The 14,132-nt window shown below is 37.8% G+C and overlaps 1 protein-coding gene across 2 annotated transcripts in view; it reads right to left on the reverse strand.

Moving 5' to 3' along the window:
- The window catches only part of LIN7A (lin-7 homolog A, crumbs cell polarity complex component), a 155,978-nt gene that overhangs the window by 53,893 nt on the left and 87,953 nt on the right, over positions 1–14,132 (reverse strand). The window lies entirely within an intron of this gene.

Consider the following 14,132-nt stretch of genomic DNA (forward strand, 5'->3'; position numbering starts at 1 on the left):
TTTCATTGCAGATAGGACAATAAATTTTCATTGCTAAGACAGAAGTTCCCTATCACAAAGTGAAACAGGTCTGGATCAATTATCCTGATGATTTGATCTAAAAATCCCTCCTATTTTTTTGGATGGGTTGGAGGAGGTTGCTGTAGAAAAGATAAGGCAATCATTTTTATTCAGAAGTTTTAAATTTGGCATTCCTTGTTTATCAAGTAATAAAACTTCTATATCTGGTTTTATTAAAAAAACCCTTTGGTAAAAATGTTTACCATTATTTACAGTTCTAGCTCTCAAATATGTAATAAAAATGATGTATATAGTTATTTCCTGAATCTAGGTGATACTTTAAAAACAGTTTTCAAAATTCCACAACACTGAGATGACAATATCTTTTCCTTGAACACTGGAAGGTATGCATGTTGGAATGTGTTGCTGATACACAGTCATAATTTGGAACTACAGAGATTCAAGAGCAAAGACAAGTAAAGTAAGAGATTCTCGGAACTGGTATATAGAACAACATATCCACTACAGGTTCATGTTAACACTTAGGTGAAACGGAAAGAATGGAGGGTAAAATCTGAGTCTAGAATGATGTTACAGTAAGCATACAGGTTTTGCTGACTAGTGGACCTGTGTTTGAGCCTTTTAATATAATTTGGGAACTATGAGGTCTTGGTTGAACCACTTTACCACTTGGATTCTTTTTGTCCATCTGAAATATGAGTAAATAATAATTATTTTGTATGGATCCTTTTACTGAAGTAACACTCTCAGAACGCCAACCCCAACAGGTTACTTCCTAGAAAGAACATATTATTACTAAGTATGATTCTAGACACAACTATATGAGATGGCTGGATGGCATCACTGACTCGATGGACGTTAGTCTGAGTGAACTCTGGGAGTTGGTGATGGACAGGGAGGCCTGGTGTGCTGCGATTCATGGGGTCACAAAGAGTCAGACACGACTGAGTGACTGAACTGAACTGAACAGAGACACAACTATAGAGACTGTTGAAACATAACAGAAATATTGTTATATTTTTCCTCTAAACTACCAAGGATGGGGTTAGGAAATCAGTTGCTAAAATATATTGCTTAATTTTAAATAAACTGAAGTGTAGAAGATAACTTTTAAAGGATAGTTTGAAGAAGATGTTTTGAAAAATAACATGATTAAATATGCTTGATTATATGCTCATTTTGAAGATTTAAATAATAAATCTTCCCATGGTGGGAACTGATCATGCATGCTACATCAAGCCTCTCATTTAAGTTGCTAAAGTAAGAGTCCTATCTTTCTCTTACTCTCAGCTTAGGTCTGTTCCTGGATTCAGTGTCCTCAAAGTGGCACCTCCCTCTTCCCATGGTGGTTCAGATAGTAAAGAATCTGCCTGTGAAGCAGGAGACCCGAGTTTGATCCCTGTGTCGGGAAGATCCCCTGGAGAAGGAAATGGCAACCCACTCCAGTATTATTGCCTGGCAAATCCCATGGACAGAGGAGCCTGGCAGGCTACAGTCCATGGAGTTGCAAAGAGTTGGATATGACTGAGCAACTAAGCACAGTACAGCAAACCACAAAGGTAAAAGTCCATTTGGTATTATACTGGAATATATTTCAGGAGTGACCCATAAGCTATACCAATAAAAGATAAAATAGGAAAATTTAAATTGAAGATTTCTTCTCTTTTCTATTAATCATACTTTATATGCTTAAGTTAAAAGTTATTAAGGTCAATTCAAAAGTTGATCAATTCAACAACCATTCATTGAATGTCTGGGACTAATTTCCCAACATTTTTTTATTGGCTCCTTTCTCAAATAGATTTGGTTGAATTCCCCACTAATGCTGATTCATCTTCCCCAGGTAGCATATTTAAGGAGAAGAAAGATAAAACAGTCTGGACTAGAAGGGCAGGAGGACTACTCAGAATCTACCTTTTATCTTGTACTTCCACTAAATAACCATGGTATCCAATTTCTGTAGGAAATCTAAACAGGGAGGAGCACAGTTTTCTGAAGAGCATTTTGTGTAACTGGGACCTGCTAATGCAAATTCTTCAGACTATCAAAATAGCTGCTATACATGTTTCCATACTACTTCCTAGACAGTACATCATTTTGTTTTGTAGAAATAGCCCTTCTACAAATGCCACTTATTTGCTCTTACAGCCTATTTAAGAGGAAGATTTTCTCTAGCCTGTTTCACTTGTTAAAACTCTCTCAAATTTGACCCCTTTGCTCCATTCTGACTTACTATCTGTTGCTCAAAGCACTGCATTAATGTCAACTGGGTCTTTCCACCAACAAAGCACTATGGACTTTAGTTATCATCATCAACCAGACCATGCTGCTTCGGTGCTCCTGGCTGCCTCTTGCCCTTACAGTAAAGGTTGCAAAGTCAAATGCTTACAAAAGTCCAGCTAGCAAAACAATGCAGAACCCAGTCTGCTCTCTTAGTCTTGTTTTCGTACTTCCTTTCCTCCTCTCTGAGCATTAACCAAACATATCACACCCTCTGAGTTGTTCAGGCCTTTGCACATGCTGTGTGTTCTGTTTGGAATGCCCTTCCATCAGGAAGACTCTCATCTAAGTTTAACACAATCAACAGATTTAATGCAATTCTTATCAAAATTCCAAAGACATTTTTCATAAAAATAGAACATAATCCTAAAATTTATATGGAACCACAAAAGACCTTGAATAGACAAAGCAATCTTGAAAAAGGAGAACAAAGCTGGAGGCATCATCCACCTTGGTTTCCAACTATATTACAAAGCTGTAGTGACCAAAACTGTATGGTGTTGACATAAAAACAGACATAGATCAATGTGACAGAATGGAGAGCCCAGAAATAAACCTGTAGTGTATGGTCAATTAATTTATGATAATGGAAATAAGAATACACAATAGGGAAAGGACAGTCTTACAAATAAACACTGTTGAGAAAACTGGACAGCCACACGCAAAAGAACGAAACTAAACAATTATCTTAGACCGTACACACAAATTTCTTCAAAATAGATTAAACACTTGAATGTTAGACCTAAAACCATAAAACTCATAGAAAAAAACATAGGTGGTAAGCTTCTTGATAGTGATCTCAGAGATAATTTTTTGGATCTGACTCTAAAAGCAAAGGTAACAGAAGCAAAAATTAACAAATGCTGCTACTGCTGCTGCTGCTGCTGCTAAGTCACTTCAGTCGTGTCTGACTCTGTGCGACCCCAGAGACGGCAGCCCACCAGGCTCCCCTGTCCCTGGGATTATCCAGGCAAGAACACTGGAGTGGGTTGCCGTTTCCTTCTCCAATGCATGAAAGTGAAAAGTGAAGTCGCTCAGTCGCTCAGTCATGTCCAACTCTTTGGGACCCCATGGACTGCAGCCTACCAGGCTCCTCCGTCCATGGGATTTTCCAGGCAAGAGTACTGGAGTGGGGTGCCATCGCCTTCTCTGATAAACAAATGAGACTACATCAAATTAAAAAGCTTCTGCACAGCAAGGGAAGCCATCAACAAAATGAAAAAGCAACTTACTGAATGGGAGAAAATATTTGCAAATCACATATCTGATAAGAGGATAATATTCAAAATATACGAACTCATACAACTCAACACCAAAAATAAAACAATCTAATTTAAAAATGGGCAGGGTATCTGAATAGACATTTTTCCAGAGAAGACGTACAGATGGCCAACAGGCACATGAAAAGAAGCTCAACATCACTAACACATCACTAATCATCAGGGGATGCAAATCAAAACCATAATGAGATATCATCTCACACCTGTTAGAATGGCTATTACCAAAAAGAGAAGAAATAGCAAGAGTTGCAGAGGATGTGGGGAAAAGAAAACCCCCGTGCACTGTTGATGCAATTGTAAATTACTGTAAAGTGAAAGTGAAGTCGCTCAGTTGTGGCCGACTCTTTGCGACCCCACGGACTGTAGCCTACCAGGCTCCTCCATCCATGGGATTTTCCAGGCAAGACTACTGGGGTGGGTTGCCATTGCCTTCTCCAGAGGATCTTCCCGACCCAGGGATCGAACCTGGGTCTCTCACACTGTAGGCAGACGCTTTATCGTCTGAGCCATCAGGGAAGTCCTATTAGTGTAACCACTATGGAAAATATTGTGGAATTTCCTCAAAAAATTAAAAATAGAACTATATTATGATCCAGTAATTGCACTTCTAGGTATTTACCCAAAGAAAATGAAAACACTGACTCAAAAAGATATATGCACACACACATATCTATATATGCACATATATGCAATATGTTCATTGCAGCATTAGTTAGGAGAGCCAAGGCCTGTCATGCTGTGATTCCTGGGGTCGCAGAGTCGGACACGACTGAACAACTGAACTGAACTGAAGGTATAGAAACAAACTAAGTAGACATCAATGGATAAACAGGCAACGGAATACTAGTCAGCCAAAGAATAAAATCTTGCAATTTGTAATAAAGTATATAGATCCTGAAGGCATTACGTTAACTAAAATAAGTCAGAGAAAGATAAATACCATATGATCTCACTTATATGTTGCATGTAAACAAAAAAAAAAACAACGACAAAACAAGCAAACAAATGGAATCAAGCTCATATATACAGAAAACAGATTGGTAGTTGCCAGAGAGGGGGGTTGGGGTGGGCAAAAAGGTACAAACTTCAGTTATAAAATCAGTCATGGGAATACAGTGGACAGCAAGGTCACTACAGTTAACAGTACGGTGTATGTATGCGTGCTTAGTCATGTCTGACTCACTGTGACGCCATGGAGCTATGTATTGTACATTTGAAAGTTGCTAACAGAGTAGATCATAAAAGTCCTCCTCACCAGGAAAAGAAGAAAAAAATTTGTAACTATTCACAGTTATGGATGCTAACTAGACTTACTGTGGTGATTATTTCACAGTATAGACAAATATTGAATTGCTATGTTGTACATTTGAAACTAATATATGTCAATTATATTTCAATAAAAAATAAAAGGAGGAAAATTGAAGCACAAAAGCAAAAAATAATTTTCTAAGAGTCTGAGATAAATACAAATTAAGAATAATTATCCTTAATACCCCAGTTTGAATTGTGAATTTAAAAATGGGCCATATAAGAAAAGTAGTGTGTATAGATAACTGCACATACTCTGGAGGAAACAAACCCTAAGCCTTGATCAGTTACTTGATTTCTCTGGGCTCAATTTTTAGTTTGAAAAATGTGCTTAAAGCAGCAACTAACTTGTAGTTCTTTTGTTGTGAAGATTCAATGAGATAAGAGCTGTCCATGGGATATAGTAAATGCATAAGAAATTAATTACTATTATTACTATTTAATGTTTCCCAATGTATTTGACCCTGGGAACTTTGAGGAAGAATCTTCTAGGACTAGGAGGCTGTGAACACTTTTAGGAAGAATTGATCAAGACTGTGGTTCTCGACAAGGGACAATTTTGCCCCCACCTCCAGGAGACACTGAGCAATGTCTGGAGACATCTTGGGTTGTTACAAATGGGGAGAGTGATGGTGTTGCTGGCCTCTAGTACATAGAGGCCTGGGATGCTGCTAGACAGCCTACAATGGTCAGGGTAGCCTGCCCCACTCGAGTAATGAATTACCTACCAAAATGTCAATGAAGCTGAGATTGGAAAACCCTGAACTAGTAAACAGAGATACCAATTTTCTTTTGATATGTAATAATTTGTGAGCTGGAAAATGTAATTTGTATAGCACTGAGTAAAGGGTCTTCTAAATGTTCAATAAATAATTTTTGGAGTCAAATATCAAGTGCAGGCCAAGTGTAGTGCTAAGCATTTTATATCCATGAGTTCATTTCATTCTCACAATTTGTGGTTCAGGCATTCTGCACACAAGAAAACAGCCATGGAGATGGCAACATGCCCATAATTACACAGCTAGTCAGTGGTCAGTTTGGTACAGAAATTCATATCTAACTGCCTCCCAAATATTTCCTCTTTTAACCACATCAGGTTTTCTTATATTGAGACAACATCAGACCACTACTATTTTGACAGCATGTGTTGAAACAGATGTGCAGATGTCACAAGTTCTTATATTCAGAATAAAAGTTTCTGAATTTTTTATGTTTATACCACTAAACAAGCGGTAGCTATAAATTTACAATATGGTTCTGAAATCAACAAATATATCACTCCAAATGAAAGTGAAACAGCATTTTAATCCTCTTTTCTGGTTTTAACATACAAAGTGAAATCGAGTATTATTGTCAGCTTTCATCCTATAAAATACAATAGATTCTGATTACTTGGCTTTCAAAAGTGAGCTATAAAGGTCATGCTCCAAGTCAAAGCCTGGAGACATTAATTATCTTTTCATTAGCTGTGTCATCTTATGAACATTTCTTAGCCTTTTATTTCCTAAGGGGCAAAGCCTATCCCTGCCTATCTTACTTTTCAAGGACAACTGTAAAAGTATAAATTTTTGAAGAAAGTTGTTATGGAAAGCTAAAGTACTTTCCAGATACCCTGAGAAAGTTTCTGATGGGAAACAGAAAACTCTTGTATGGGCTTCTTGAAGGGACAGTGGGATGGGGCTTATGGTCCTCGGAATCTTTTGGGTCCCCAGATGTTTGGCAAACTTTACCTACACTATTTCTAAGCATATTCTATTGGATATGATACATTTAATTCCTAGTGAAAAGTCAAATAATTTATAAAAACTCTTCCCACAGGGTTTTATTTTACATTTTAATCAATAATTCCCTAACCTTGAGTAAATCCCACAAATTCAACAAGCATTTTGTGTATTTAGAACCTATTCTGCCGTGCTGTGCTCAGTCGTGAGCACAGCTGCTTAGTTGCTCAGTCGTGTCTGACTCTGTGCAACCCCATGGACTGTAGCCCACCGGGCTCCTCTGTCCATGGGATTCTCCAGGCCAGAATATTGGAGTGGGTTGCCATGCCCTCCTCCAGGGGATCTTCCCAACCCAGGGACTGAACCCAAGTCTTCCGCATTGCAGGCAGAGTCATCAGGAAAGCCCAGAATCTATTCTAACATACTGAAAATTGACAAATACAGATTAATTCAATAAAAGCATTGGAAGTGTAGTGAGTTGGTTCAAAAAGATTCATTCATTAATTCATTCAGCTAATATTCACTTATGGGCTATTCTACTCAGTATGTTAGGCATATGGGCCAAAATATGAAGAAAAAAAAATACTGGCTGCTTCTAAAACTTTGAGCTAATATTAGTGTTTACCATAGAGGGGCTACTTTAAAATATTTTAAGTGAAAAGTTTAAAGTTTACTTTTTCTTTATATTTAAAAGCAGATAGTTTACTTTTTCTGGAGAGAAAAAATGTCTCTGAGAGAATAACAAATTCAAACACAGCAAAAGCTTCTCTTGTGTACCAAGTTTATAGTTCCCACTTAGATAGAGTTAAAACAAATAGCTAAAATTCAAGTGCAAGAGGATTTTTGCCCTGAGCTTTCATTTATCATAGACTATGTTGTTGTTGCTGTTGCTAAGTCGTTTCAGTCGTGTCCGACTCTGTGCGACCCATAGACGGCAACCCACCAGGCTCCCCCATCCCCGGGACTCTCCAGGCAAGAACACTGGAGTGCGTTGCCATTTCCTTCTCCAATGCATGAAAGTGAAAAGTCAAAGTGAAGTCGCTCAGTCGTGTCCAACTCTTAGCGACCTCATGGACTGCAGCCTACTAGGCTCCTCTATCCACGGGATTTTCCAGGCAAGAGTACTGGAGTGGGGTGCCATCGCCTTCTCCATCATAGACTATGTAGACAGTATCAATATGAACTTTACTTTGAATCATTGCTGTTGATCTTGCAAACTCTGATTGGTACAGAGATACAGGAAAGGGATGACCACTCTATATCATGAGTTTCTTGTTCTCAGTCCCTTTTCTCTGTGACTTTAAGGAATGTATTACCTATGAATCTTACTTTTCTACTATGTAAAACACTATCTTCAAGAGTTAGCCAAAGAAGAAAAAGTTATGTGGCTTCATGAACCATGACATCTTATTCTTATACTTTTATTATAATAGCTGCCATATTTTTATTATTACTATTACATGCATGTCTAAGATTCAGTTGGAAAGATGCCGTTAGAGTTTAGTTGCTTGGCCAGCAAGTATAGAAAAAAAACTTTTAAGTTCTAAACTAGATTCCGATTGTTATCTTCTGCTCTTGCAGACAGTTTTATTGACTTGTGCATTTGGGTGTTATTTTAAAGTTGTTGCATGAGACAGACACAAGGAAGGCTTGCCTTACGCCAGCCCTATTTTCAACCCCCTCCTCCCAGCACTGACTAGACACACGACCCAGTTCTGTCCAGTGAGAATTCAACCGGAAGTAGATGAGAGGTTTCTGTGAAAGTGTTGCTGTCTTGGTACAAGTACTGTCCTTTTTTCTCCCTCTGTTTCTTGTCTGAGTGAATATTATCAGCTGTGATAGCAACCTTTAACTACAAGAGAAAGGCCAACAAAACCTATAGACATCAGCTCTGATCACATGGGCCTCCTGAATCTCTGTGATCAGCTGCCTACTCTCAACTTCTTGTAATGAAGAAAAACAGTCTTATTTGTCTAAGCCACTCAAGTTGGATTTTATGCTATTTTCAGCCAAGAGAATTCCTCATTGCTATATTATTCAAGTAAATGTTATATGTAACTATGCTATATTTGGAGTCTGTTTCCTTCTAGCCTCTTCCAATTCCAAAAGTTGCAAGTTTTGTTAGAAATCAAAGTAAATTTGTTAATATGAGGGTTTAGAAACTAAGAGTAAAGGATAAAAATTACAGTTAAAAATGCAGAAAATAACTAGGAAAATGAAAAGACAAGCTGACTGAGAGGAAATGTTTGCAAATACATAGCTAAAAATGGCCTCCTATCCACAATATATAAAGAGCTCTCCAAAGTCAATAACAAGAAAACAATCCAATTAAAAACTATGTAAAATAGAGAGTTTTGGTTAGGATTCCAGACTTTCACTGCTGTAGCCCAGATTCAATCCTTGGTTGGGGAACTGAGATTCCATAAGCCTCCCGGCAAGTCCAAAAAAAAAAAAAAGGGGTAAAGTATCTGAACAGGCATGTCATCAAGGAAGATACATGGGTGGCAACTATGAAAACATAGTCAACATCATTAATCACTAGGAAATTCAAATTAAAACCATAGTTAGATCCATGTACACACTTACTAAAATGTTGAGATTTCAAAAAATCCTGACAATAACTAGTATGGCTGCTGCTGCTGCTAAGTTGCTTCACTCGTGTCCGACTCCGTGCGGCCCCATAGACAGCAGCCCATCAGGCTCTGCCGTCCTTAGGATTCTCCAGGCAAGAACACTGGATGGGTTGCCATTTCCTTCTCCAATGCATGAAAGTGAGAAGTCAAAGTGAAGTCGCTCAGTCGTGTCCAACTCTTAGCGACCCCGTGGACTGCAGCCCACCAGGCTCTTCCGTCCATGGGATTTTCCAGGCAAGAGTACTGGAGTGGGGTGCCATTGCCTTCTCCTAACTAGTATGGCAAGAGTGTTAAATAACTAGAAATCTTGTACATGGCTAGTGGGAATGGAAAATGCCACATCCTCCTGAGAAAACAAAATAATAGTTTTCTATAAATTTAAACCTAATCTTGTAAGATTCATTGCCTACATTTAGCTATTTATCCAAGATAAATAAAAATGTAAATTCATATAAAAATGAGATGCAAGCATGCTTTATTCATAATCACCACAAACTGGTATCAACTCAATAGCCTTCAAAGGTAGATGCATAATCAAATGGAAGCACATCTGTACAATGGACTACTGCTGGGCAATAAAAAGGAGCAAGCTATTCATACATGCAACCGTGCGGATGAATCTCAACTGCATGCTGCTCAGTGAAAGAAGCCAGACTCTCTAATGATTTCATTTATATGACACTCAGGAAAAGGCAAAATAATAAACAAGGTCAGAAAACAGATCGAAGGTTGTCAGTAGCTGGGGGTGGGAAGAGATTGACTATTAGGCATGAGAAAATTGGGGCGGGGTGTTAGAACTGTTCTAATACCTTGATGTAGGTTATGGTTAAGATGACTACACGGGATTATTAAAGCTCTGAAAGTTTACACTGAAAAGGGGAAGTATCACTTTATGGCAATTATACACCTGATTTTTAAAAAGGCAGAAAATATTTCTAAAGAGATGAAAATATTCAGAAACTTAACTTTTATTTTGGAAACTAAAAATAAAAACATCAAAACACAAAAACCTACATATATTTAAAGTGAAAGTCACTCAGTCATGTCCAACTCTTTGCAACCCAATGGACTATACATGTACAGTCCATGGAATTCTCCAGGCCAGAATACTGGAGTGGGTAGTCATTCCTTTCTCTAGGGGATCTTCCCAACCCAGGGATCAAATCCAGGTCTCCCACATTGCAAGCAGATTCTTCACCATCTGAGCCACCAGGGAAGCCCTACATATATTTAAGAAAGTATTTATTATAATAAGAAGATGACATTAGCCCCCATTCCTCAAAATTTATAAATGTGGAAAGCAAGGCATACTTTAATGAATGGTAATATCTCTGTCAAACATAGAATACTCCAGTGCCTGATTACAGACAAGCTAACTACTAAAATGTCAATAGAATTATAGTCAAGATTAAACAAACTCCTCCATATCAGTGACTGGAAAAAAGAAAGAAAACTTACAGCAACGTTGTGAAAAATGAAAATGACGTTAAACTTCAAGAGGGAGAAAAGCAAGAAGACATGAGATCAGATTACAGAAAATGAATGAAAAAAGTCTAAATGGGAAAATTACATGGCCCAAATTCTACCATATTATCGTGTTCATTAAAGCTTGTTAAATGTAGGTTTTTATTCAAAAGCAAGCAGGAAAAAAAATGCCATGTGAGTACTGAGACTGATACTTATATCTACAGCTATCTATAATTTTTAAATGAATTTCTTGATTTTTCAGAATTGGAAACTCAGATAAGAGTTGAATAAAGAAAAATTATTTGATGTGGACTCTGATTTTAAAATATTAAATACTTTCATAACATTAAAAGTGAAGGTTGAGATCTCTCATGTTCTTATATAATTAAAGGTCACCTAGGTTTTTGGACAACATTCACAATGCTAAGCCAGTGTATTTATCAAAATATAAACTCAGCAGTTTTTATTTTAGTAAATTTTAGGCCAAGGGAGGTATTAATACATAAAACAAATCTGTGTGGCTCTAAATTTAATTGCATTTAATGGAGTCCATGCATGCAGAAATCAAGTGCCCTGATGTGAATAAGTATACTGTACTAGATGTGACTAGAATAAAATAGAAATTATGTCACCAAATACACAGTCTACTTATTTTAGGAGGTTTTGTAGAAGTAATTTCAGATCAATTGAAAGTGGCCCATCTATTAAGGAGGAGATTTTTTTTAAATATCTAATTTTTGTCTAGAATTTTTTCTTTCATTTTGGAAAAACAGTAGCCATAATTAAATTGTACACATTTAAATCTATAGCTATCCATGTATAGATATAGTCCCCATATGCGTTTCTAACTGTGGTAATGTTCTGTTTAAAATCACAGTGTTAGAATTCCTATAAACCACAAATTTAGGGCATAAAATTTAATGTCTAGAACCAACCACTTTTTCAAAAGAAAAGAAAAAAGCACACACTGGTTACAAGTCATGTCTACTACAGTAAGATCAAGGGTCAAACCAATCCTGTGAAAAAAATTCTTGAGTAATATCTTTTCCGCTTGCAATGCAGGAGATACAGGATCGATCCCTGAGTCAGGAAGATCCCCTGGAGGAGGAAATGGCAACCCACTCCAGGACTCTGCCTGAAAAATCCCATGGACAGAGGAGCCTGGCAGGTTATAGTCCAAAGGGTTGCAAAGAGTTGGACTGCTACTGCTAAGTCACTTTAGTCATGTCTGACTGTGTGACCCCATAGACATCAGCCCACCAGGCTCTCCCGCCCCTGGGATTATCCAGGCAAGAACACTGGAGTGGGTTGCCATTTCCTTCTCCAATGCATGAAAGTGAAAAGTCAAAGTGAAGTCGCTCAGTCGTGTCCGACTCTTAGCGACCCCATCGACTGCAGCCTACCAGGCTCCTCCATCCATGGAATTTTCCAGGCAAGAGTACTGGAGTGGGGACGCTACATCTCTCTAGGACTATCAACTTTGATGAAAACATGCCACCCTTTTGGACAATAAAAATATTGACAGGTATAGAGAAGAGATAATACACCTCTATTAGGCTGAAATGATTTAAAAACAGGGTTCAGTCATTAAAGCAGATGTTTGATGGTATTACTGGTAAAATCAATATGTCAACTGACATTCCTGCCAGAAATCATGGCATTACTTATAACCAAAACCAAAAATAATAAATGCTGAATTTGAAGACTGAAAACAAATGTGACATGTGGGGGAACTAAATGTTACTGGTCCTTCCCTTCCACGTGTTAGCTTCTATACAACTGTCTACTTATTGCCTCAATATCCCCAGGGAAAGACCTGTCTGCTCATGTGACTGGTCAACTATTATTAGGTTATGGTTACTGATAGGGTCTCTAAAAGGTCAGGAGCCATGAGACCCACCTTCTGCTCTTTTTGCACCCATGTCATGGGAACTCAGGTAGGGGCAGCTGGCTTGGAGAAGATGGACCTGTTCCTCTCATTTTCTATTCTACCTTCTTAAGCCAAACCTGACATCTCAGACTCAGACTGGAGGAAATGGGGAATTCATTTGGATATCTAGGCCCAGACTTCATTCTCCAATCTACCTTTTACCAGAAAGAGACAGGCTAGAGAGAGGATTTGGGTGCTTTCCATGCTAATAACAAAGTGGTCATTTGTTTTCTATTTGAGTCTTTCACCTCGGTTGGTACCCCCTTAAGAAGATGGATGGAATGCAGGAGAGGATTTGAGCACTCCTGGACCACTGGCTATGATACCATCTTGTGGTGGTGCTTTAGTCACTAAGTCGTGTCCAGCTGTTGTGACACCGTGGACTGTAGCCTGCCAGGCTCCTCTGTCCATGGGATTCTCTAGGCAAGAGTCCTGGAGTGGGTTGCCATTTCCTTCTCCAGGATGCTATCATCTTAATAGCACTGAAATCTCAAGTCTACTTCTCATGGTTCTCATTTAAAATCTCATTTCAAAACTCAACTTCGTAACTCAAGACTTTCTGCTGCAATGTGATACAAGCCATTTGCGATTTGCTTTAAAGGACACAAGGAGGCGACAACAGCAGAAAAGCTAGATTAAAATGGTCCATAATTTGTCACCTAACTCGTGCGTTACAGTGAATTTATGAAAATGGTATTACCAGGCTTAAGGAAAATACAGTCTCAAATTGCAAGTGATCATCAATGCTTAGATATAGATGAAGGTAAAATTGATGGCTTTAAATACCTATCCATCCTCCTAGGCAAGTTTTAAAGGGATGGGAACTTTTTCTAAAATGTTGTTCATGGGCTAATTCTAATGAGAAGTACACATTAAGAAAGTTCTCTAGCACTCTACTTCCCAAATGATGTGGCAAGGATGCGAGGACCCTCAAGGAGGGTAATGCTGGATCACTTCCTACAGAGGATTAAATGCCTTCTCATCCCTGATGGTAATGGGATGGCATATTGTATTTTTTTTTTCTTGTTTTAATTCTGGAGGAACTCAGTAGGGAGGCATAGAACTATTGGTTTAAGTTACATACCGCAGTCTTCAGAATCTCCATCATTTTTAAAATTACCATGTTAGTTAGTTACATCATTTGTTGTAAGTGAATTAAAATGATTCTGAATATACTTAAATTTTCCAAAAGGAACAGGCGATATTTTGTTCAGTTTTATAGTTTCAAAACTAATTATAATTATTCTGTTATAAAAAGCAGAAGCATTAGTTGTGAAACTATAAAAGTGAAGGATGATTATAATTTTAAAAACTATGCCGTTAACTATTAACGTTTCTATTTATTTTTATAATTGGTTTATATTTCCTAGTGGTTTCTTAACACACAGAACTTTCATAAGGTTGAACAAAATAAATATTTTGTACAAATTATTTAGTAACTTTAAGGAAAAAATGAAATCACAATGGAGAATTTCCACAGGGTCCACATGAC

This window comes from Bos javanicus, chromosome 5, assembly GCF_032452875.1.
Source record: "Bos javanicus breed banteng chromosome 5, ARS-OSU_banteng_1.0, whole genome shotgun sequence".
NCBI lineage: Eukaryota > Metazoa > Chordata > Mammalia > Artiodactyla > Bovidae > Bos > Bos javanicus.